The 21,503-nt window shown below is 49.6% G+C and overlaps 11 non-coding genes and 2 pseudogenes across 11 annotated transcripts; all 13 read right to left on the bottom strand.

The window, feature by feature from the left end:
• Window positions 1-11: 11 nt before the first annotated feature.
• Window positions 12-202, bottom strand: LOC142269981 (U2 spliceosomal RNA). Its single transcript, XR_012735357.1, has one exon. It is a non-coding gene; the product is annotated as a U2 spliceosomal RNA (small nuclear RNA).
• Window positions 203-1,319: 1,117 nt separating this feature from the next.
• On the bottom strand, window positions 1,320-1,510 carry LOC142269980 (U2 spliceosomal RNA). Its single transcript, XR_012735356.1, has one exon. It is a non-coding gene; the product is annotated as a U2 spliceosomal RNA (small nuclear RNA).
• Window positions 1,511-2,627: 1,117 nt separating this feature from the next.
• LOC142269979 (U2 spliceosomal RNA) lies at window positions 2,628-2,818 on the bottom strand. Its single transcript, XR_012735355.1, has one exon. It is a non-coding gene; the product is annotated as a U2 spliceosomal RNA (small nuclear RNA).
• Window positions 2,819-3,935: 1,117 nt separating this feature from the next.
• Window positions 3,936-4,126, bottom strand: LOC142270117 (U2 spliceosomal RNA). The gene has a single exon (XR_012735480.1). It is a non-coding gene; the product is annotated as a U2 spliceosomal RNA (small nuclear RNA).
• A 1,117-nt stretch (window positions 4,127-5,243) lies between these two features.
• LOC142269978 (U2 spliceosomal RNA) lies at window positions 5,244-5,434 on the bottom strand. Its single transcript, XR_012735354.1, has one exon. It is a non-coding gene; the product is annotated as a U2 spliceosomal RNA (small nuclear RNA).
• Window positions 5,435-6,551: 1,117 nt separating this feature from the next.
• On the bottom strand, window positions 6,552-6,742 carry LOC142269976 (U2 spliceosomal RNA). Its single transcript, XR_012735353.1, has one exon. It is a non-coding gene; the product is annotated as a U2 spliceosomal RNA (small nuclear RNA).
• A 1,117-nt stretch (window positions 6,743-7,859) lies between these two features.
• On the bottom strand, window positions 7,860-8,050 carry LOC142269975 (U2 spliceosomal RNA). The gene has a single exon (XR_012735352.1). It is a non-coding gene; the product is annotated as a U2 spliceosomal RNA (small nuclear RNA).
• A 1,117-nt stretch (window positions 8,051-9,167) lies between these two features.
• On the bottom strand, window positions 9,168-9,358 carry LOC142269974 (U2 spliceosomal RNA). The gene has a single exon (XR_012735351.1). It is a non-coding gene; the product is annotated as a U2 spliceosomal RNA (small nuclear RNA).
• A 1,117-nt stretch (window positions 9,359-10,475) lies between these two features.
• LOC142269973 (U2 spliceosomal RNA) lies at window positions 10,476-10,666 on the bottom strand. The gene has a single exon (XR_012735350.1). It is a non-coding gene; the product is annotated as a U2 spliceosomal RNA (small nuclear RNA).
• Window positions 10,667-11,783: 1,117 nt separating this feature from the next.
• Window positions 11,784-11,974, bottom strand: LOC142269971 (U2 spliceosomal RNA). The gene has a single exon (XR_012735348.1). It is a non-coding gene; the product is annotated as a U2 spliceosomal RNA (small nuclear RNA).
• Window positions 11,975-13,091: 1,117 nt separating this feature from the next.
• On the bottom strand, window positions 13,092-13,282 carry LOC142269970 (U2 spliceosomal RNA). The gene has a single exon (XR_012735347.1). It is a non-coding gene; the product is annotated as a U2 spliceosomal RNA (small nuclear RNA).
• Window positions 13,283-14,399: 1,117 nt separating this feature from the next.
• LOC142270126 (U2 spliceosomal RNA) lies at window positions 14,400-14,604 on the bottom strand (annotated as a pseudogene).
• Window positions 14,605-20,866: 6,262 nt separating this feature from the next.
• On the bottom strand, window positions 20,867-20,993 carry LOC142270152 (U2 spliceosomal RNA; annotated as a pseudogene).
• Between the last annotated feature and the right edge of the window lie 510 nt (window positions 20,994-21,503).

Here is a 21,503-nt window from a genome sequence, read left to right as displayed (position 1 = left end):
ACTGGGTTAAGAAGGGGTGCACCGTTCCTGGAGGTACTGCAATACCAGGTCAATGCGTGGAGTGGACAGAGCAAGCTCTTTTTCCATCTCCCTGTTCTAAAAATCCATTTAATATATGGTCCCCAGATAGGGGACGTATCAGATATTAAACTGATAAGAACAGATACTACACTTGATCTTAGCCAAAAGGCCGAGAAGCGATAACCAGAATTGGTTTGGGCCTCGAGTGGCACCCTGGCCTATGCCGGACACATCTTAGGGAGAGAGAGCGAGAGGGAGACAAACCCACGCCTACACAAGACATTTTGTCACCCAAGCCAACCCTTGAAAAGGCTGCTTTGCAGAGCAAAAACAAGAAGAATGGTGCGTTTTGCAGCCGCCGCCCACTGCAATGAATCTGAATAACTCCTCCTTTAGGGCGCAAGCAACTCCCCTCCCCCTTGCAGTCTTTCCAATTCACGATACAAAAAGACGGACAGGACAGGTTGCCTGACTTTCCGTCACTGCCACCCTTTGCCATCCTTACCCGTAGAAAGCCCTTTCATCATCCCCAAACCCTAATCTTTTCCCTTTCCTTCCCAGCCCCCAAACCCTGCCCTCTGTACCTTTCTCACCACCCGCTTCCCTTCTCCTGTCATCCCCCTACCACCCGGGAAAAAAAGAGATTGCCCCCTCCTTCCACTAGCCCACCCTCCCACCCAAAGAACAACTTCTTCTGCGCAGCTTGTTTTCTAGGCAGCAGCGCTATTGTGATGTCATCGGGGGGCATTGTGACAAGCCGCCAGTGTTCCGTCTCTTCATGTTGTGCACTGTTCAAACCGAAAATACATCAACAGGCAGGCTACAGAAAAGCTTACTAACAAAGGTTAGAGAGGGGCTTTCTCAGAGGGCTTTTTACAGTTTGTCTATTCCCAATTAGCCGGTTTAGTATACTTAATGAAAGTACTAATTCTTTCATAGGCCGCCCATTCTTAGTATTTGACGTTCAGGTAACAACAGGTAACTTTATTTGGAGTGGAAGCAGAGAGATAACACCAGATGCCAATTGTAGATCCTCTCACACCTGTGGTCACTGCAGCATCTGACTCCACTTTGTCCAAAAGGGATCTATTCCATTCAATTACACATGATCTAGATTAGACTGACAACAAGATACTGCACGGGACATAGCAGAGTTGGTGAAGTTGAGTGGTGATGAGTTTGCTATTTGGATGAATAAAGCAAGTAAAAAGTGTGTTAGATAAAAATTCATTTCAATTCGCTAATCGGGCTAATATGAATCAGGTGAATCGAGTTCTGCTTTTGGAAACTGGGTTAAGAAGGGGTGCACCGTTCCTGGAGGTACTGCAATACCAGGTCAATGCGTGGAGTGGACAGAGCAAGCTCTTTTTCCATCTCCCTGTTCTAAAAATCCATTTAATATATGGTCCCCAGATAGGGGACGTATCAGATATTAAACTGATAAGAACAGATACTACACTTGATCTTAGCCAAAAGGCCGAGAAGCGATAACCAGAATTGGTTTGGGCCTCGAGTGGCACCCTGGCCTATGCCGGACACATCTTAGGGAGAGAGAGCGAGAGGGAGACAAACCCACGCCTACACAAGACATTTTGTCACCCAAGCCAACCCTTGAAAAGGCTGCTTTGCAGAGCAAAAACAAGAAGAATGGTGCGTTTTGCAGCCGCCGCCCACTGCAATGAATCTGAATAACTCCTCCTTTAGGGCGCAAGCAACTCCCCTCCCCCTTGCAGTCTTTCCAATTCACGATACAAAAAGACGGACAGGACAGGTTGCCTGACTTTCCGTCACTGCCACCCTTTGCCATCCTTACCCGTAGAAAGCCCTTTCATCATCCCCAAACCCTAATCTTTTCCCTTTCCTTCCCAGCCCCCAAACCCTGCCCTCTGTACCTTTCTCACCACCCGCTTCCCTTCTCCTGTCATCCCCCTACCACCCGGGAAAAAAAGAGATTGCCCCCTCCTTCCACTAGCCCACCCTCCCACCCAAAGAACAACTTCTTCTGCGCAGCTTGTTTTCTAGGCAGCAGCGCTATTGTGATGTCATCGGGGGGCATTGTGACAAGCCGCCAGTGTTCCGTCTCTTCATGTTGTGCACTGTTCAAACCGAAAATACATCAACAGGCAGGCTACAGAAAAGCTTACTAACAAAGGTTAGAGAGGGGCTTTCTCAGAGGGCTTTTTACAGTTTGTCTATTCCCAATTAGCCGGTTTAGTATACTTAATGAAAGTACTAATTCTTTCATAGGCCGCCCATTCTTAGTATTTGACGTTCAGGTAACAACAGGTAACTTTATTTGGAGTGGAAGCAGAGAGATAACACCAGATGCCAATTGTAGATCCTCTCACACCTGTGGTCACTGCAGCATCTGACTCCACTTTGTCCAAAAGGGATCTATTCCATTCAATTACACATGATCTAGATTAGACTGACAACAAGATACTGCACGGGACATAGCAGAGTTGGTGAAGTTGAGTGGTGATGAGTTTGCTATTTGGATGAATAAAGCAAGTAAAAAGTGTGTTAGATAAAAATTCATTTCAATTCGCTAATCGGGCTAATATGAATCAGGTGAATCGAGTTCTGCTTTTGGAAACTGGGTTAAGAAGGGGTGCACCGTTCCTGGAGGTACTGCAATACCAGGTCAATGCGTGGAGTGGACAGAGCAAGCTCTTTTTCCATCTCCCTGTTCTAAAAATCCATTTAATATATGGTCCCCAGATAGGGGACGTATCAGATATTAAACTGATAAGAACAGATACTACACTTGATCTTAGCCAAAAGGCCGAGAAGCGATAACCAGAATTGGTTTGGGCCTCGAGTGGCACCCTGGCCTATGCCGGACACATCTTAGGGAGAGAGAGCGAGAGGGAGACAAACCCACGCCTACACAAGACATTTTGTCACCCAAGCCAACCCTTGAAAAGGCTGCTTTGCAGAGCAAAAACAAGAAGAATGGTGCGTTTTGCAGCCGCCGCCCACTGCAATGAATCTGAATAACTCCTCCTTTAGGGCGCAAGCAACTCCCCTCCCCCTTGCAGTCTTTCCAATTCACGATACAAAAAGACGGACAGGACAGGTTGCCTGACTTTCCGTCACTGCCACCCTTTGCCATCCTTACCCGTAGAAAGCCCTTTCATCATCCCCAAACCCTAATCTTTTCCCTTTCCTTCCCAGCCCCCAAACCCTGCCCTCTGTACCTTTCTCACCACCCGCTTCCCTTCTCCTGTCATCCCCCTACCACCCGGGAAAAAAAGAGATTGCCCCCTCCTTCCACTAGCCCACCCTCCCACCCAAAGAACAACTTCTTCTGCGCAGCTTGTTTTCTAGGCAGCAGCGCTATTGTGATGTCATCGGGGGGCATTGTGACAAGCCGCCAGTGTTCCGTCTCTTCATGTTGTGCACTGTTCAAACCGAAAATACATCAACAGGCAGGCTACAGAAAAGCTTACTAACAAAGGTTAGAGAGGGGCTTTCTCAGAGGGCTTTTTACAGTTTGTCTATTCCCAATTAGCCGGTTTAGTATACTTAATGAAAGTACTAATTCTTTCATAGGCCGCCCATTCTTAGTATTTGACGTTCAGGTAACAACAGGTAACTTTATTTGGAGTGGAAGCAGAGAGATAACACCAGATGCCAATTGTAGATCCTCTCACACCTGTGGTCACTGCAGCATCTGACTCCACTTTGTCCAAAAGGGATCTATTCCATTCAATTACACATGATCTAGATTAGACTGACAACAAGATACTGCACGGGACATAGCAGAGTTGGTGAAGTTGAGTGGTGATGAGTTTGCTATTTGGATGAATAAAGCAAGTAAAAAGTGTGTTAGATAAAAATTCATTTCAATTCGCTAATCGGGCTAATATGAATCAGGTGAATCGAGTTCTGCTTTTGGAAACTGGGTTAAGAAGGGGTGCACCGTTCCTGGAGGTACTGCAATACCAGGTCAATGCGTGGAGTGGACAGAGCAAGCTCTTTTTCCATCTCCCTGTTCTAAAAATCCATTTAATATATGGTCCCCAGATAGGGGACGTATCAGATATTAAACTGATAAGAACAAATACTACACTTGATCTTAGCCAAAAGGCCGAGAAGCGATAACCAGAATTGGTTTGGGCCTCGAGTGGCACCCTGGCCTATGCCGGACACATCTTAGGGAGAGAGAGCGAGAGGGAGACAAACCCACGCCTACACAAGACATTTTGTCACCCAAGCCAACCCTTGAAAAGGCTGCTTTGCAGAGCAAAAACAAGAAGAATGGTGCGTTTTGCAGCCGCCGCCCACTGCAATGAATCTGAATAACTCCTCCTTTAGGGCGCAAGCAACTCCCCTCCCCCTTGCAGTCTTTCCAATTCACGATACAAAAAGACGGACAGGACAGGTTGCCTGACTTTCCGTCACTGCCACCCTTTGCCATCCTTACCCGTAGAAAGCCCTTTCATCATCCCCAAACCCTAATCTTTTCCCTTTCCTTCCCAGCCCCCAAACCCTGCCCTCTGTACCTTTCTCACCACCCGCTTCCCTTCTCCTGTCATCCCCCTACCACCCGGGAAAAAAAGAGATTGCCCCCTCCTTCCACTAGCCCACCCTCCCACCCAAAGAACAACTTCTTCTGCGCAGCTTGTTTTCTAGGCAGCAGCGCTATTGTGATGTCATCGGGGGGCATTGTGACAAGCCGCCAGTGTTCCGTCTCTTCATGTTGTGCACTGTTCAAACCGAAAATACATCAACAGGCAGGCTACAGAAAAGCTTACTAACAAAGGTTAGAGAGGGGCTTTCTCAGAGGGCTTTTTACAGTTTGTCTATTCCCAATTAGCCGGTTTAGTATACTTAATGAAAGTACTAATTCTTTCATAGGCCGCCCATTCTTAGTATTTGACGTTCAGGTAACAACAGGTAACTTTATTTGGAGTGGAAGCAGAGAGATAACACCAGATGCCAATTGTAGATCCTCTCACACCTGTGGTCACTGCAGCATCTGACTCCACTTTGTCCAAAAGGGATCTATTCCATTCAATTACACATGATCTAGATTAGACTGACAACAAGATACTGCACGGGACATAGCAGAGTTGGTGAAGTTGAGTGGTGATGAGTTTGCTATTTGGATGAATAAAGCAAGTAAAAAGTGTGTTAGATAAAAATTCATTTCAATTCGCTAATCGGGCTAATATGAATCAGGTGAATCGAGTTCTGCTTTTGGAAACTGGGTTAAGAAGGGGTGCACCGTTCCTGGAGGTACTGCAATACCAGGTCAATGCGTGGAGTGGACAGAGCAAGCTCTTTTTCCATCTCCCTGTTCTAAAAATCCATTTAATATATGGTCCCCAGATAGGGGACGTATCAGATATTAAACTGATAAGAACAGATACTACACTTGATCTTAGCCAAAAGGCCGAGAAGCGATAACCAGAATTGGTTTGGGCCTCGAGTGGCACCCTGGCCTATGCCGGACACATCTTAGGGAGAGAGAGCGAGAGGGAGACAAACCCACGCCTACACAAGACATTTTGTCACCCAAGCCAACCCTTGAAAAGGCTGCTTTGCAGAGCAAAAACAAGAAGAATGGTGCGTTTTGCAGCCGCCGCCCACTGCAATGAATCTGAATAACTCCTCCTTTAGGGCGCAAGCAACTCCCCTCCCCCTTGCAGTCTTTCCAATTCACGATACAAAAAGACGGACAGGACAGGTTGCCTGACTTTCCGTCACTGCCACCCTTTGCCATCCTTACCCGTAGAAAGCCCTTTCATCATCCCCAAACCCTAATCTTTTCCCTTTCCTTCCCAGCCCCCAAACCCTGCCCTCTGTACCTTTCTCACCACCCGCTTCCCTTCTCCTGTCATCCCCCTACCACCCGGGAAAAAAAGAGATTGCCCCCTCCTTCCACTAGCCCACCCTCCCACCCAAAGAACAACTTCTTCTGCGCAGCTTGTTTTCTAGGCAGCAGCGCTATTGTGATGTCATCGGGGGGCATTGTGACAAGCCGCCAGTGTTCCGTCTCTTCATGTTGTGCACTGTTCAAACCGAAAATACATCAACAGGCAGGCTACAGAAAAGCTTACTAACAAAGGTTAGAGAGGGGCTTTCTCAGAGGGCTTTTTACAGTTTGTCTATTCCCAATTAGCCGGTTTAGTATACTTAATGAAAGTACTAATTCTTTCATAGGCCGCCCATTCTTAGTATTTGACGTTCAGGTAACAACAGGTAACTTTATTTGGAGTGGAAGCAGAGAGATAACACCAGATGCCAATTGTAGATCCTCTCACACCTGTGGTCACTGCAGCATCTGACTCCACTTTGTCCAAAAGGGATCTATTCCATTCAATTACACATGATCTAGATTAGACTGACAACAAGATACTGCACGGGACATAGCAGAGTTGGTGAAGTTGAGTGGTGATGAGTTTGCTATTTGGATGAATAAAGCAAGTAAAAAGTGTGTTAGATAAAAATTCATTTCAATTCGCTAATCGGGCTAATATGAATCAGGTGAATCGAGTTCTGCTTTTGGAAACTGGGTTAAGAAGGGGTGCACCGTTCCTGGAGGTACTGCAATACCAGGTCAATGCGTGGAGTGGACAGAGCAAGCTCTTTTTCCATCTCCCTGTTCTAAAAATCCATTTAATATATGGTCCCCAGATAGGGGACGTATCAGATATTAAACTGATAAGAACAGATACTACACTTGATCTTAGCCAAAAGGCCGAGAAGCGATAACCAGAATTGGTTTGGGCCTCGAGTGGCACCCTGGCCTATGCCGGACACATCTTAGGGAGAGAGAGCGAGAGGGAGACAAACCCACGCTTACACAAGACATTTTGTCACCCAAGCCAACCCTTGAAAAGGCTGCTTTGCAGAGCAAAAACAAGAAGAATGGTGCGTTTTGCAGCCGCCGCCCACTGCAATGAATCTGAATAACTCCTCCTTTAGGGCGCAAGCAACTCCGCTCCCCCTTGCAGTCTTTCCAATTCACGATACAAAAAGACGGACAGGACAGGTTGCCTGACTTTCCGTCACTGCCACCCTTTGCCATCCTTACCCGTAGAAAGCCCTTTCATCATCCCCAAACCCTAATCTTTTCCCTTTCCTTCCCAGCCCCCAAACCCTGCCCTCTGTACCTTTCTCACCACCCGCTTCCCTTCTCCTGTCATCCCCCTACCACCCGGGAAAAAAAGAGATTGCCCCCTCCTTCCACTAGCCCACCCTCCCACCCAAAGAACAACTTCTTCTGCGCAGCTTGTTTTCTAGGCAGCAGCGCTATTGTGATGTCATCGGGGGGCATTGTGACAAGCCGCCAGTGTTCCGTCTCTTCATGTTGTGCACTGTTCAAACCGAAAATACATCAACAGGCAGGCTACAGAAAAGCTTACTAACAAAGGTTAGAGAGGGGCTTTCTCAGAGGGCTTTTTACAGTTTGTCTATTCCCAATTAGCCGGTTTAGTATACTTAATGAAAGTACTAATTCTTTCATAGGCCGCCCATTCTTAGTATTTGACGTTCAGGTAACAACAGGTAACTTTATTTGGAGTGGAAGCAGAGAGATAACACCAGATGCCAATTGTAGATCCTCTCACACCTGTGGTCACTGCAGCATCTGACTCCACTTTGTCCAAAAGGGATCTATTCCATTCAATTACACATGATCTAGATTAGACTGACAACAAGATACTGCACGGGACATAGCAGAGTTGGTGAAGTTGAGTGGTGATGAGTTTGCTATTTGGATGAATAAAGCAAGTAAAAAGTGTGTTAGATAAAAATTCATTTCAATTCGCTAATCGGGCTAATATGAATCAGGTGAATCGAGTTCTGCTTTTGGAAACTGGGTTAAGAAGGGGTGCACCGTTCCTGGAGGTACTGCAATACCAGGTCAATGCGTGGAGTGGACAGAGCAAGCTCTTTTTCCATCTCCCTGTTCTAAAAATCCATTTAATATATGGTCCCCAGATAGGGGACGTATCAGATATTAAACTGATAAGAACAGATACTACACTTGATCTTAGCCAAAAGGCCGAGAAGCGATAACCAGAATTGGTTTGGGCCTCGAGTGGCACCCTGGCCTATGCCGGACACATCTTAGGGAGAGAGAGCGAGAGGGAGACAAACCCACGCCTACACAAGACATTTTGTCACCCAAGCCAACCCTTGAAAAGGCTGCTTTGCAGAGCAAAAACAAGAAGAATGGTGCGTTTTGCAGCCGCCGCCCACTGCAATGAATCTGAATAACTCCTCCTTTAGGGCGCAAGCAACTCCCCTCCCCCTTGCAGTCTTTCCAATTCACGATACAAAAAGACGGACAGGACAGGTTGCCTGACTTTCCGTCACTGCCACCCTTTGCCATCCTTACCCGTAGAAAGCCCTTTCATCATCCCCAAACCCTAATCTTTTCCCTTTCCTTCCCAGCCCCCAAACCCTGCCCTCTGTACCTTTCTCACCACCCGCTTCCCTTCTCCTGTCATCCCCCTACCACCCGGGAAAAAAAGAGATTGCCCCCTCCTTCCACTAGCCCACCCTCCCACCCAAAGAACAACTTCTTCTGCGCAGCTTGTTTTCTAGGCAGCAGCGCTATTGTGATGTCATCGGGGGGCATTGTGACAAGCCGCCAGTGTTCCGTCTCTTCATGTTGTGCACTGTTCAAACCGAAAATACATCAACAGGCAGGCTACAGAAAAGCTTACTAACAAAGGTTAGAGAGGGGCTTTCTCAGAGGGCTTTTTACAGTTTGTCTATTCCCAATTAGCCGGTTTAGTATACTTAATGAAAGTACTAATTCTTTCATAGGCCGCCCATTCTTAGTATTTGACGTTCAGGTAACAACAGGTAACTTTATTTGGAGTGGAAGCAGAGAGATAACACCAGATGCCAATTGTAGATCCTCTCACACCTGTGGTCACTGCAGCATCTGACTCCACTTTGTCCAAAAGGGATCTATTCCATTCAATTACACATGATCTAGATTAGACTGACAACAAGATACTGCACGGGACATAGCAGAGTTGGTGAAGTTGAGTGGTGATGAGTTTGCTATTTGGATGAATAAAGCAAGTAAAAAGTGTGTTAGATAAAAATTCATTTCAATTCGCTAATCGGGCTAATATGAATCAGGTGAATCGAGTTCTGCTTTTGGAAACTGGGTTAAGAAGGGGTGCACCGTTCCTGGAGGTACTGCAATACCAGGTCAATGCGTGGAGTGGACAGAGCAAGCTCTTTTTCCATCTCCCTGTTCTAAAAATCCATTTAATATATGGTCCCCAGATAGGGGACGTATCAGATATTAAACTGATAAGAACAGATACTACACTTGATCTTAGCCAAAAGGCCGAGAAGCGATAACCAGAATTGGTTTGGGCCTCGAGTGGCACCCTGGCCTATGCCGGACACATCTTAGGGAGAGAGAGCGAGAGGGAGACAAACCCACGCCTACACAAGACATTTTGTCACCCAAGCCAACCCTTGAAAAGGCTGCTTTGCAGAGCAAAAACAAGAAGAATGGTGCGTTTTGCAGCCGCCGCCCACTGCAATGAATCTGAATAACTCCTCCTTTAGGGCGCAAGCAACTCCCCTCCCCCTTGCAGTCTTTCCAATTCACGATACAAAAAGACGGACAGGACAGGTTGCCTGACTTTCCGTCACTGCCACCCTTTGCCATCCTTACCCGTAGAAAGCCCTTTCATCATCCCCAAACCCTAATCTTTTCCCTTTCCTTCCCAGCCCCCAAACCCTGCCCTCTGTACCTTTCTCACCACCCGCTTCCCTTCTCCTGTCATCCCCCTACCACCCGGGAAAAAAAGAGATTGCCCCCTCCTTCCACTAGCCCACCCTCCCACCCAAAGAACAACTTCTTCTGCGCAGCTTGTTTTCTAGGCAGCAGCGCTATTGTGATGTCATCGGGGGGCATTGTGACAAGCCGCCAGTGTTCCGTCTCTTCATGTTGTGCACTGTTCAAACCGAAAATACATCAACAGGCAGGCTACAGAAAAGCTTACTAACAAAGGTTAGAGAGGGGCTTTCTCAGAGGGCTTTTTACAGTTTGTCTATTCCCAATTAGCCGGTTTAGTATACTTAATGAAAGTACTAATTCTTTCATAGGCCGCCCATTCTTAGTATTTGACGTTCAGGTAACAACAGGTAACTTTATTTGGAGTGGAAGCAGAGAGATAACACCAGATGCCAATTGTAGATCCTCTCACACCTGTGGTCACTGCAGCATCTGACTCCACTTTGTCCAAAAGGGATCTATTCCATTCAATTACACATGATCTAGATTAGACTGACAACAAGATACTGCACGGGACATAGCAGAGTTGGTGAAGTTGAGTGGTGATGAGTTTGCTATTTGGATGAATAAAGCAAGTAAAAAGTGTGTTAGATAAAAATTCATTTCAATTCGCTAATCGGGCTAATATGAATCAGGTGAATCGAGTTCTGCTTTTGGAAACTGGGTTAAGAAGGGGTGCACCGTTCCTGGAGGTACTGCAATACCAGGTCAATGCGTGGAGTGGACAGAGCAAGCTCTTTTTCCATCTCCCTGTTCTAAAAATCCATTTAATATATGGTCCCCAGATAGGGGACGTATCAGATATTAAACTGATAAGAACAGATACTACACTTGATCTTAGCCAAAAGGCCGAGAAGCGATAACCAGAATTGGTTTGGGCCTCGAGTGGCACCCTGGCCTATGCCGGACACATCTTAGGGAGAGAGAGCGAGAGGGAGACAAACCCACGCCTACACAAGACATTTTGTCACCCAAGCCAACCCTTGAAAAGGCTGCTTTGCAGAGCAAAAACAAGAAGAATGGTGCGTTTTGCAGCCGCCGCCCACTGCAATGAATCTGAATAACTCCTCCTTTAGGGCGCAAGCAACTCCCCTCCCCCTTGCAGTCTTTCCAATTCACGATACAAAAAGACGGACAGGACAGGTTGCCTGACTTTCCGTCACTGCCACCCTTTGCCATCCTTACCCGTAGAAAGCCCTTTCATCATCCCCAAACCCTAATCTTTTCCCTTTCCTTCCCAGCCCCCAAACCCTGCCCTCTGTACCTTTCTCACCACCCGCTTCCCTTCTCCTGTCATCCCCCTACCACCCGGGAAAAAAAGAGATTGCCCCCTCCTTCCACTAGCCCACCCTCCCACCCAAAGAACAACTTCTTCTGCGCAGCTTGTTTTCTAGGCAGCAGCGCTATTGTGATGTCATCGGGGGGCATTATGACAAGCCGCCAGTGTTCCGTCTCTTCATGTTGTGCACTGTTCAAACCGAAAATACATCAACAGGCAGGCTACAGAAAAGCTTACTAACAAAGGTTAGAGAGGGGCTTTCTCAGAGGGCTTTTTACAGTTTGTCTATTCCCAATTAGCCGGTTTAGTATACTTAATGAAAGTACTAATTCTTTCATAGGCCGCCCATTCTTAGTATTTGACGTTCAGGTAACAACAGGTAACTTTATTTGGAGTGGAAGCAGAGAGATAACACCAGATGCCAATTGTAGATCCTCTCACACCTGTGGTCACTGCAGCATCTGACTCCACTTTGTCCAAAAGGGATCTATTCCATTCAATTACACATGATCTAGATTAGACTGACAACAAGATACTGCACGGGACATAGCAGAGTTGGTGAAGTTGAGTGGTGATGAGTTTGCTATTTGGATGAATAAAGCAAGTAAAAAGTGTGTTAGATAAAAATTCATTTCAATTCGCTAATCGGGCTAATATGAATCAGGTGAATCGAGTTCTGCTTTTGGAAACTGGGTTAAGAAGGGGTGCACCGTTCCTGGAGGTACTGCAATACCAGGTCAATGCGTGGAGTGGACAGAGCAAGCTCTTTTTCCATCTCCCTGTTCTAAAAATCCATTTAATATATGGTCCCCAGATAGGGGACGTATCAGATATTAAACTGATAAGAACAGATACTACACTTGATCTTAGCCAAAAGGCCGAGAAGCGATAACCAGAATTGGTTTGGGCCTCGAGTGGCACCCTGGCCTATGCCGGACACATCTTAGGGAGAGAGAGCGAGAGGGAGACAAACCCACGCCTACACAAGACATTTTGTCACCCAAGCCAACCCTTGAAAAGGCTGCTTTGCAGAGCAAAAACAAGAAGAATGGTGCGTTTTGCAGCCGCCGCCCACTGCAATGAATCTGAATAACTCCTCCTTTAGGGCGCAAGCAACTCCCCTCCCCCTTGCAGTCTTTCCAATTCACGATACAAAAAGACGGACAGGACAGGTTGCCTGACTTTCCGTCACTGCCACCCTTTGCCATCCTTACCCGTAGAAAGCCCTTTCATCATCCCCAAACCCTAATCTTTTCCCTTTCCTTCCCAGCCCCCAAACCCTGCCCTCTGTACCTTTCTCACCACCCGCTTCCCTTCTCCTGTCATCCCCCTACCACCCGGGAAAAAAAGAGATTGCCCCCTCCTTCCACTAGCCCACCCTCCCACCCAAAGAACAACTTCTTCTGCGCAGCTTGTTTTCTAGGCAGCAGCGCTATTGTGATGTCATCGGGGGGCATTGTGACAAGCCGCCAGTGTTCCGTCTCTTCATGTTGTGCACTGTTCAAACCGAAAATACATCAACAGGCAGGCTACAGAAAAGCTTACTAACAAAGGTTAGAGAGGGGCTTTCTCAGAGGGCTTTTTACAGTTTGTCTATTCCCAATTAGCCGGTTTAGTATACTTAATGAAAGTACTAATTCTTTCATAGGCCGCCCATTCTTAGTATTTGACGTTCAGGTAACAACAGGTAACTTTATTTGGAGTGGAAGCAGAGAGATAACACCAGATGCCAATTGTAGATCCTCTCACACCTGTGGTCACTGCAGCATCTGACTCCACTTTGTCCAAAAGGGATCTATTCCATTCAATTACACATGATCTAGATTAGACTGACAACAAGATACTGCACGGGACATAGCAGAGTTGGTGAAGTTGAGTGGTGATGAGTTTGCTATTTGGATGAATAAAGCAAGTAAAAAGTGTGTTAGATAAAAATTCATTTCAATTCGCTAATCGGGCTAATATGAATCAGGTGAATCGAGTTCTGCTTTTGGAAACTGGGTTAAGAAGGGGTGCACCGTTCCTGGAGGTACTGCAATACCAGGTCAATGCGTGGAGTGGACAGAGCAAGCTCTTTTTCCATCTCCCTGTTCTAAAAATCCATTTAATATATGGTCCCCAGATAGGGGACGTATCAGATATTAAACTGATAAGAACAGATACTACACTTGATCTTAGCCAAAAGGCCGAGAAGCGATAACCAGAATTGGTTTGGGCCTCGAGTGGCACCCTGGCCTATGCCGGACACATCTTAGGGAGAGAGAGCGAGAGGGAGACAAACCCACGCCTACACAAGACATTTTGTCACCCAAGCCAACCCTTGAAAAGGCTGCTTTGCAGAGCAAAAACAAGAAGAATGGTGCGTTTTGCAGCCGCCGCCCACTGCAATGAATCTGAATAACTCCTCCTTTAGGGCGCAAGCAACTCCCCTCCCCCTTGCAGTCTTTCCAATTCACGATACAAAAAGACGGACAGGACAGGTTGCCTGACTTTCCGTCACTGCCACCCTTTGCCATCCTTACCCGTAGAAAGCCCTTTCATCATCCCCAAACCCTAATCTTTTCCCTTTCCTTCCCAGCCCCCAAACCCTGCCCTCTGTACCTTTCTCACCACCCGCTTCCCTTCTCCTGTCATCCCCCTACCACCCGGGAAAAAAAGAGATTGCCCCCTCCTTCCACTAGCCCACCCTCCCACCCAAAGAACAACTTCTTCTGCGCAGCTTGTTTTCTAGGCAGCAGCGCTATTGTGATGTCATCGGGGGGCATTGTGACAAGCCGCCAGTGTTCCGTCTCTTCATGTTGTGCACTGTTCAAACCGAAAATACATCAACAGGCAGGCTACAGAAAAGCTTACTAACAAAGGTTAGAGAGGGGCTTTCTCAGAGGGCTTTTTACAGTTTGTCTATTCCCAATTAGCCGGTTTAGTATACTTAATGAAAGTACTAATTCTTTCATAGGCCGCCCATTCTTAGTATTTGACGTTCAGGTAACAACAGGTAACTTTATTTGGAGTGGAAGCAGAGAGATAACACCAGATGCCAATTGTAGATCCTCTCACACCTGTGGTCACTGCAGCATCTGACTCCACTTTGTCCAAAAGGGATCTATTCCATTCAATTACACATGATCTAGATTAGACTGACAACAAGATACTGCACGGGACATAGCAGAGTTGGTGAAGTTGAGTGGTGATGAGTTTGCTATTTGGATGAATAAAGCAAGTAAAAAGTGTGTTAGATAAAAATTCATTTCAATTCGCTAATCGGGCTAATATGAATCAGGTGAATCGAGTTCTGCTTTTGGAAACTGGGTTAAGAAGGGGTGCACCGTTCCTGGAGGTACTGCAATACCAGGTCAATGCGTGGAGTGGACAGAGCAAGCTCTTTTTCCATCTCCCTGTTCTAAAAATCCATTTAATATATGGTCCCCAGATAGGGGACGTATCAGATATTAAACTGATAAGAACAGATTTTTTGATTTAACAGCATCTTTATTATCATGCACTACTCACAAAAAGGTAACAAACCGTGTACAGTGCCGCAGCCCCGTACACACAGAAATATACAATCATTCTTACATAGCCATAGAGTACGACTCACTAAACTATACATCACGCTCCTATGCTATCCATAACACTCAAGCTGAAAGAAAAAGTTAGACAATAAATAACGACGAACCGGCGATTGGGGGGTGGGGGTAGGGGAAAAGGGGGATAGGGTGGGGAAATCACAGGCCCGAAGCTTTATTGAAAGACGCACATAACGGGAAAAAGGAGGGAGGGGGCATTGAAGAGGTTTAAACCTCCTCCTCGGCGTTGTCGTCCGGACTGTCCATGATGGAATAGTCTCTGAGCAGGCTGTGGATCAGCCTGCGGCAATCCTGGATAGACATCCTCTCCCTCTTCAAGATGAGCCGGTTCCTGGCGACCCAAATAGCGTCCTTAAAGCAGTTCATAAGGCGCCAAGCCTCCTGGATGGCTCCAACGGTGTGAGTCCCAGGGAAGAGTCCATAAAGTACGGAATGGTACGATAGGCTCCCTCTGGGGACGGAGTTCCTCAGGTCATCCTCCAGGGCAACCAACAGGCGCTGTGCGAAACGGCAGTCCCAAAAGGCGTGCAGCGATGTTTCCTCCACGAAGGGGCACCTTGGGCAGTACCGGGTTTTGCACAGGTTCCGGGCGTGCATGAATGACCGGACGGGCAGTCCGCCCTGTATCGCCATCCATGACAAGTCCTTGTGCCCGTTGGTCAATCCAGCCGATGACACGTTTGTCCAAACAGTCTCCAGTGTGTCGTGATGAAGTCCTGGAATGTTCTCCATTTCGTCCTTGGCTCTGATGAGTTTGTGGATAGTCTTTGGCTTCCACAAATCAGGCTTGAGTCCCTCCAGTTGGTGTTCCCTCACAAACCGAACCACGTCTCCGTAGAACCATGGCGTCGTCCAGTTGTAGGGGAAGGAGCTGTCCCACTTGTCCCAGCCTAACCGTCTCCAAAGGGGGAGCAGGAAGAAGCGAGACATGGACCCACCCGCGGAACCTCTCTTGACTCGCAGAGTTCGGCGAACGCAGTCACATACGAAGGAGGATCGCAGGAGGGTGGGGATATCGGGTACGCCCTTCCCACCCTTGCGAGGATCCTTGTACATGATGCTCCGCTTTACTCTGTCCATCTTGGATCCCCAGACAAAACGAAACACCGTCCTGGTAATGGCCCTGCACACGGTGGCAAGGGGGGGCCAGGCCTGGGCCGTGTACTGCAGCACGGGCAGTACCTCGTTACGCAGGACCAGTGCTTTGCCCTCACAGGTGAGGCGTCTGAGGCTCCACAGACCGATCCGTTGGGTGATCTTGGTCAAGCGTTCCTCCCAGGACTTGAGGGCTGCTCCTTCCTTCCCGAACCAGACTCCAAGAACCTTGATGAAATCCGGCTGGATGCTGAAAGGGAAGGGGGCGGAAGAGGCCGGCTGCCAGTCCCCGAAGAGCATGGCTTCCGACTTCCCGCAGTTGACTTTGGCTCCCGAAGCCCGTCCGAAGGTCTCACAGGTCTGGACGAGGGTGTCGACTGAGCGCCGGTCCGCGCAGAAGACGGTCACGTCGTCCATGTAGAGCGAGCACTTGACCTCGAGGCGTTCTGGTCCTGGTGCGGTGATCCCTCTGATCTCTCCATTCCGCCGGATAGCCTCTGCAAAGAGTTCTATAACACAAACAAAAAGAAGAGGTGACAGAGGACAGCCTTGTCTGACCCCTGAGAGGACCGGGAAGGGGTCAGTCTTCCAGCCGTTTACCAACACCGAGCTGTGAATATCAAAATACATTAGTTGGACATACAAGCAAAACATGTTACCCAAACCTAACCTGTGCAGAGCTTTGCCCAGGAACTCATGGGAAACACGGTCGAAGGCCTTTTCCTGATCCAACGAGATCAGGGCTGCGTGCACCCGGCGGGCTTTGATGTACTCGACCGTGTCCCGCATGAGAGCCAGGCTGTCTGCGATGCGACGTCCGGGGATGCCGCAGGTCTGATCCGGGTGGATGATCCGTCCGATAACAGTCTTCAATCTCGTTGCCATCGTCTTGGCCAGGATCTTGTAGTCGACGTTCAGAAGGGTGATGGGACGCCAATTCTTCAGGTCGCACCTTTCTCCTTTACGCTTGTACAGGATCGTGACCATTCCTTCCCTCAGAGATGGAGGCATTCTGCCCTCCACCACCATCTCCTCATACAGCCCTAACAGGTCCGGACAGATTAGGTCTCCCAGCGCTACATAGAGCTCTGCTGGGAGGCCGTCACTGCCCGGTGTCCTGCCAGAACTAAAGGATTTGGCGGCCGAGAGCAGCTCGTCCACCGTCAGAGGAACATCCATGGCCGCCGCGTCTGCAGGGTCAAGATGGTTAGTGATACCTGACAGGAACTTATCGGCGGCCTCGGGGTCAGTAGTCTTGCGGGCGTAGAGTTCGCTGTAGAAGTCGCTGACGACCTTCATCACGTTCTCTTTCCCGCGTTGCATGCTTCCACTCTCGTCTCGTAGTTCATTCATGGGCGTGTGACCGGCGTGGAGTTTCCTGAAAAAGAACGAGTTACATTTCTCACCCTTCTCCAGGTTCTCCACTTTGGAACGGAAGACAATTCGCTCGGACTCCTCCTCGAAGTGCCTTTTCAGGCTCCTCTTAGTCTCCTCCAGCTCCTCTCTCACGTCCCAGCCGCATCGAAGAAGGTCCTGCAGGGAACGCAGCTCACGCTGGAGTCTCCTGAAGTCCCTCCTCTTCAGACACGCCTGTTGTTGACTCTTTGCCTGAAAGAAGAAACGGAACTCGAGTTTAACGTATTCCCACCAGTCAGAAACAGACTGGAAGCCCGACTTGTAGGCCCGCCACGTGGAGTAGGCAGCTCTAAGCTCCTCCAGAATCTCACCCTTTTCCAGCAGAGAGCAGTTCAGCTTCCAGGAGCCCGGGCCAATGGGGAAGCCATGGCCCAGCACACCTTGAAAGTGAATGGCTCTGTGGTCAGAGAAGAAGCAGGGGACCATCGAGTGCCCACTCCGCCCAACCGCCCGAGAGGTAAACACAAAGTTAATCCTGGAACGCAGCGAGCCATCGGATCGGCACCATGAATAGTTCACGGATCCGTGTCCGATGGAGCCAACAACGTCCACAAGAGAGGCTTCGGTCACCATCTCAATGAGCAGTTTGGATGTGACGTCCAACTTGGCAGCCGTTCCAGAACTGCGTCCATCCTCCTCAATCGGGCAGTTGAAATCCCCGGCCATCACTACCGTCTTGGCGGTAGCGAGCTGAGGGCGCAGGGCTTGGAGGAGCTCCAGTCGATCGCTCTTCACAGGAGAAGCGTACACATTGATGAACCTGACAGGTTCTCCCGCCCAGGTGCCATCCACGAGCAGTAACCTGCCGCAGACGATTTCCTGAACAGAGTCCAATGTGAAGGCGCTTCCCCTGATCAGCACGGCGACCCCCGCGGACCTACAGTCGCCTCCGCCGGACCAGTAGGATGGGCCATGGGTCCACTCCCTGGCCAGATGGTTGAAGGACCTAGAGGAGGGAAGGGAGCATTCCTGCAGGAAAAATACATCACTAGACTGAGTGTTAAGGAACGCAAAAATTGTCTGACGTCGGAACTTGTCTCTGATGCTCCTAACATTAATGGAAAAGATGTTAATGTTAGCAGTCATTGGAGGAAAGAGAAAGTTAGCGCAGGCGGTGTGCCTTAGTTACCACTCCGGTCGGGCGGTTCTTCCTCTTTGGCACCTGCTGGTAAGGGTATCTCCAGCAGACCCTCTTCTTCTAGCTGATCGAGCAGGGATGGTGCCTCAGTGGCTTCCGACTCCTCCATTTCTTCTTCGGCCACAAGGGACTCCACCATCTGCTCCAACACGTCCGGTTCTGGGAGGAGGCCATCCTCCTCTTCCTGGGGTGGATTGGGATCCACAATGAACAGCTTGGAAGGTTCTGCGACAGGACTATCTTCCACCTTCCTTTTCCTTTGGCCTGTACCTGAGGAGACAAGAGCTGGAAAATCCTCCTCGGTGAAAAGTGCAAGAGTGCTGAGGTCCTCTGCTCTCATGGTCTGGGGAGGGAGAGTGGGCTTTGGGGGGGGGGTGAGGAGACCAACTGAGGAGTAGGGAAATGAGGTGGAGGTAGTGGAATCCTCAGTAGGGTTGGCCGGGGGGGGAGGGGTTTGGACAGGGGTGACAGGGGGGGGGACCAGGGAGGGGGCAACAGTTTTCTTACCCTTTTTCCTGGACTCCGTGGCTGCTGGGGCATCGGCTGGAGCCACGGTCGCCGGGTTCTTGGCCGCCTTGTCCTTGGCCTCTGTGGCCTTGGTCGTAGCTGCCTTGGTCGACGAAGCTGCGACTACCCGATACTGGGTCACCGCGGCAACCCTTGCCCAGGATTTCTCCCGCTGTGGGCAGTCCTTGTAAAGGTGGTCCGCCTGTCCACATAGGTTGCAAGTCTTCTTCTTTGGGCAGTCCTTGGAGCTGTGTCCCGTCACCCGGCAAACCCTGCAGGCGTCCTCCTTGCAGGTCTTCATCGAATGCCCTTTCCCGCCACATTTCCTGCAGTTGTGTGGCATGTCCGGGTAGTAGATGAGACCAAAGGAGTTTCCCAGAGAGAATGTCGGGGGCAGGTGCTGGAGACCATCCTCGGATGCTGGTTCCCTGTAGAGTCGAACGGTTACTGACCACTTACCCGTCCAGAATCCGTTGCCGTTAAGGATGTGGGATGGCTCCCTCACCACTGTGCAGAGACGTCCCAGGAACGTGGAGATGTCTCTTCCTGGGGTGTGCGGGTTCCGCATGGAGACCGTGATCCTCTTCTCATCCCTCTGTATAGGACAGGATCCTAAAAAAGAATGAAAAGGGGAGTCCGGCATCGCTGCGTTCATCGCCTCCCAGTATCTCCTGCAGGCATTCACCGTGGCAAAGGTTACCAGAAAAATGCCAGTCATGAAGGTCTGGACACTCAGGGTTTCCGCCCTGGAGAAGCCCTGATCCAGAATCATCTTCTTGCAGAACACGTCGCTGGACATGTCCGGCAACCTACCATCCACCGCCTTTAGCTTCAGGGCGACCGTCTGCCGCATCCAAGGCTCCAGGGTTGGAGCCTTTTCAGGCGGCGTCCGGGCTCCCTCCGGCTGGCTGGCGTCGGAGGTAGGGGCCTCTTGGGCCGAAGAAGCCTCTGGATGAGCCTTCCTGGAGGTCCCTGGGTCCTGAGCCTTCTTGGCTGCCTTCTCTGGCTTGCTTGCCATGGCTGGTTCCTGCTTGAATTCCCGGAGCTGGATCTTGGATTCTTCTCCGGGTGTCTTCTCCCGCTGTGTTCCTCCTCGAAGTTCCTCTGGTCTCCCCAAGTCTTCTCCGAGCCTTCGTCTTCTTGCTTCTTTCTGCCAAGCTCTTCTTCCGTCCGATCTCCCTCTTCCGGTCTCGGCTGGGCTTCGGAGCTCGTCTCCCTGATCGTATCTCGTCAAGTGTAGCTAGCTCAGTTTGTTCTGATAAGAACAGATTTTTGATTTAATGAAGCTTTCCAAAGCACCGCAAAAAAGGCATGACCGAAGTCACACCAAAAACAGTGCAAAGGCTAGGATTCGTGTGGACCCTTCCGTGAGGAGAGGGTCCCCAAAAATCAACCCCGTCCCTCCGAGCCAGAAGGCCACAGCAAGGGTCAGGGATCTTCGGTGCTCCCCCAAGCCGAAGCCTGGTTGAGCCTTGTCGTTGCTCCCAGCGTCCACCCAGGCATCTTACCCAAGTGGAGTAGAGAGCTACTAGTTGTTGGTTTCGCAGCCGAAACTGCCCGGACCGTCAACCGGTGTTAGTTTCTCAGCCCAAGGCTAACCGGACCTCCAACCGGGTGTTGGTTTCTCAGCCGAAGCTGACCCGGACCTCCAACCGGGTGTTGGTTTCTCAGCCGAAGCTGACCCGGACCTCCAACCGGGTGTTGGTTTCTCAGCCGAAGCTGACCCGGACCTCAAACCGGGTGTTGGTTTCTCAGCCGAAGCTGACCCGGACCTCCAACCGGGTGTTGGTTTCTCAGCCCAAAGCTGAACGGACCTCCGACCATGATTATAAAAATTTCCCTTCCTAGCCAGAAGGCCGGGATAGAGCAATATGCTCAGAAAGTATGAAAGGGCAAGGTACGGTGTGCTACAGAGCCCAAGGCTCGCCGGGGTCCCAAGCCAGCAAGCTCAGACTCACTCCAGGGTCGTCAGTCCTGGGGCACATTGCACCATAGCCCCCACACTTACTCAGTCTAATAGCCTCGATCCTGGTAGGGCCATGTTTTCCTCTAGATGAATATACTATACATCCAGAGTACTAGCAAGCGCAACCTTCCAGTGTGCATTGCATCTGCCGAGCCTCACAGATACTACACTTGATCTTAGCCAAAAGGCCGAGAAGCGATAACCAGAATTGGTTTGGGCCTCGAGTGGCACCCTGGCCTATGCCGGACACATCTTAGGGAGAGAGAGCGAGAGGGAGACAAACCCACGCCTACACAAGACATTTTGTCACCCAAGCCAACCCTTGAAAAGGCTGCTTTGCAGAGCCAAAACAAGAAGAATGGTGCGTTTTGCAGCCGCCGCCCACTGCAATGAATCTGAATAACTCCTCCTTTAGGGCGCAAGCAACTCCCCTCCCCCTTGCAGTCTTTCCAATTCACGATACAAAAAGACGGACAGGACAGGTTGCCTGACTTTCCGTCACTGCCACCCTTTGCCATCCTTACCCGTAGAAAGCCCTTTCATCATCCCCAAACCCTAATCTTTTCCCTTTCCTTCCCAGCCCCCAAACCCTGCCCTCTGTACCTTTCTCACCACCCGCTTCCCTTCTCCTGTCATCCCCCTACCACCCGGGAAAAAAAGAGATTGCCCCCTCCTTCCACTAGCCCACCCTCCCACCCAAAGAACAACTT

Source organism: Anomaloglossus baeobatrachus, unplaced genomic scaffold (genome assembly GCF_048569485.1).
Source record: "Anomaloglossus baeobatrachus isolate aAnoBae1 unplaced genomic scaffold, aAnoBae1.hap1 Scaffold_325, whole genome shotgun sequence".
Classification (NCBI taxonomy): domain Eukaryota; kingdom Metazoa; phylum Chordata; class Amphibia; order Anura; family Aromobatidae; genus Anomaloglossus; species Anomaloglossus baeobatrachus.
This window is presented reverse-complemented; position numbering and strand designations above follow the sequence as displayed.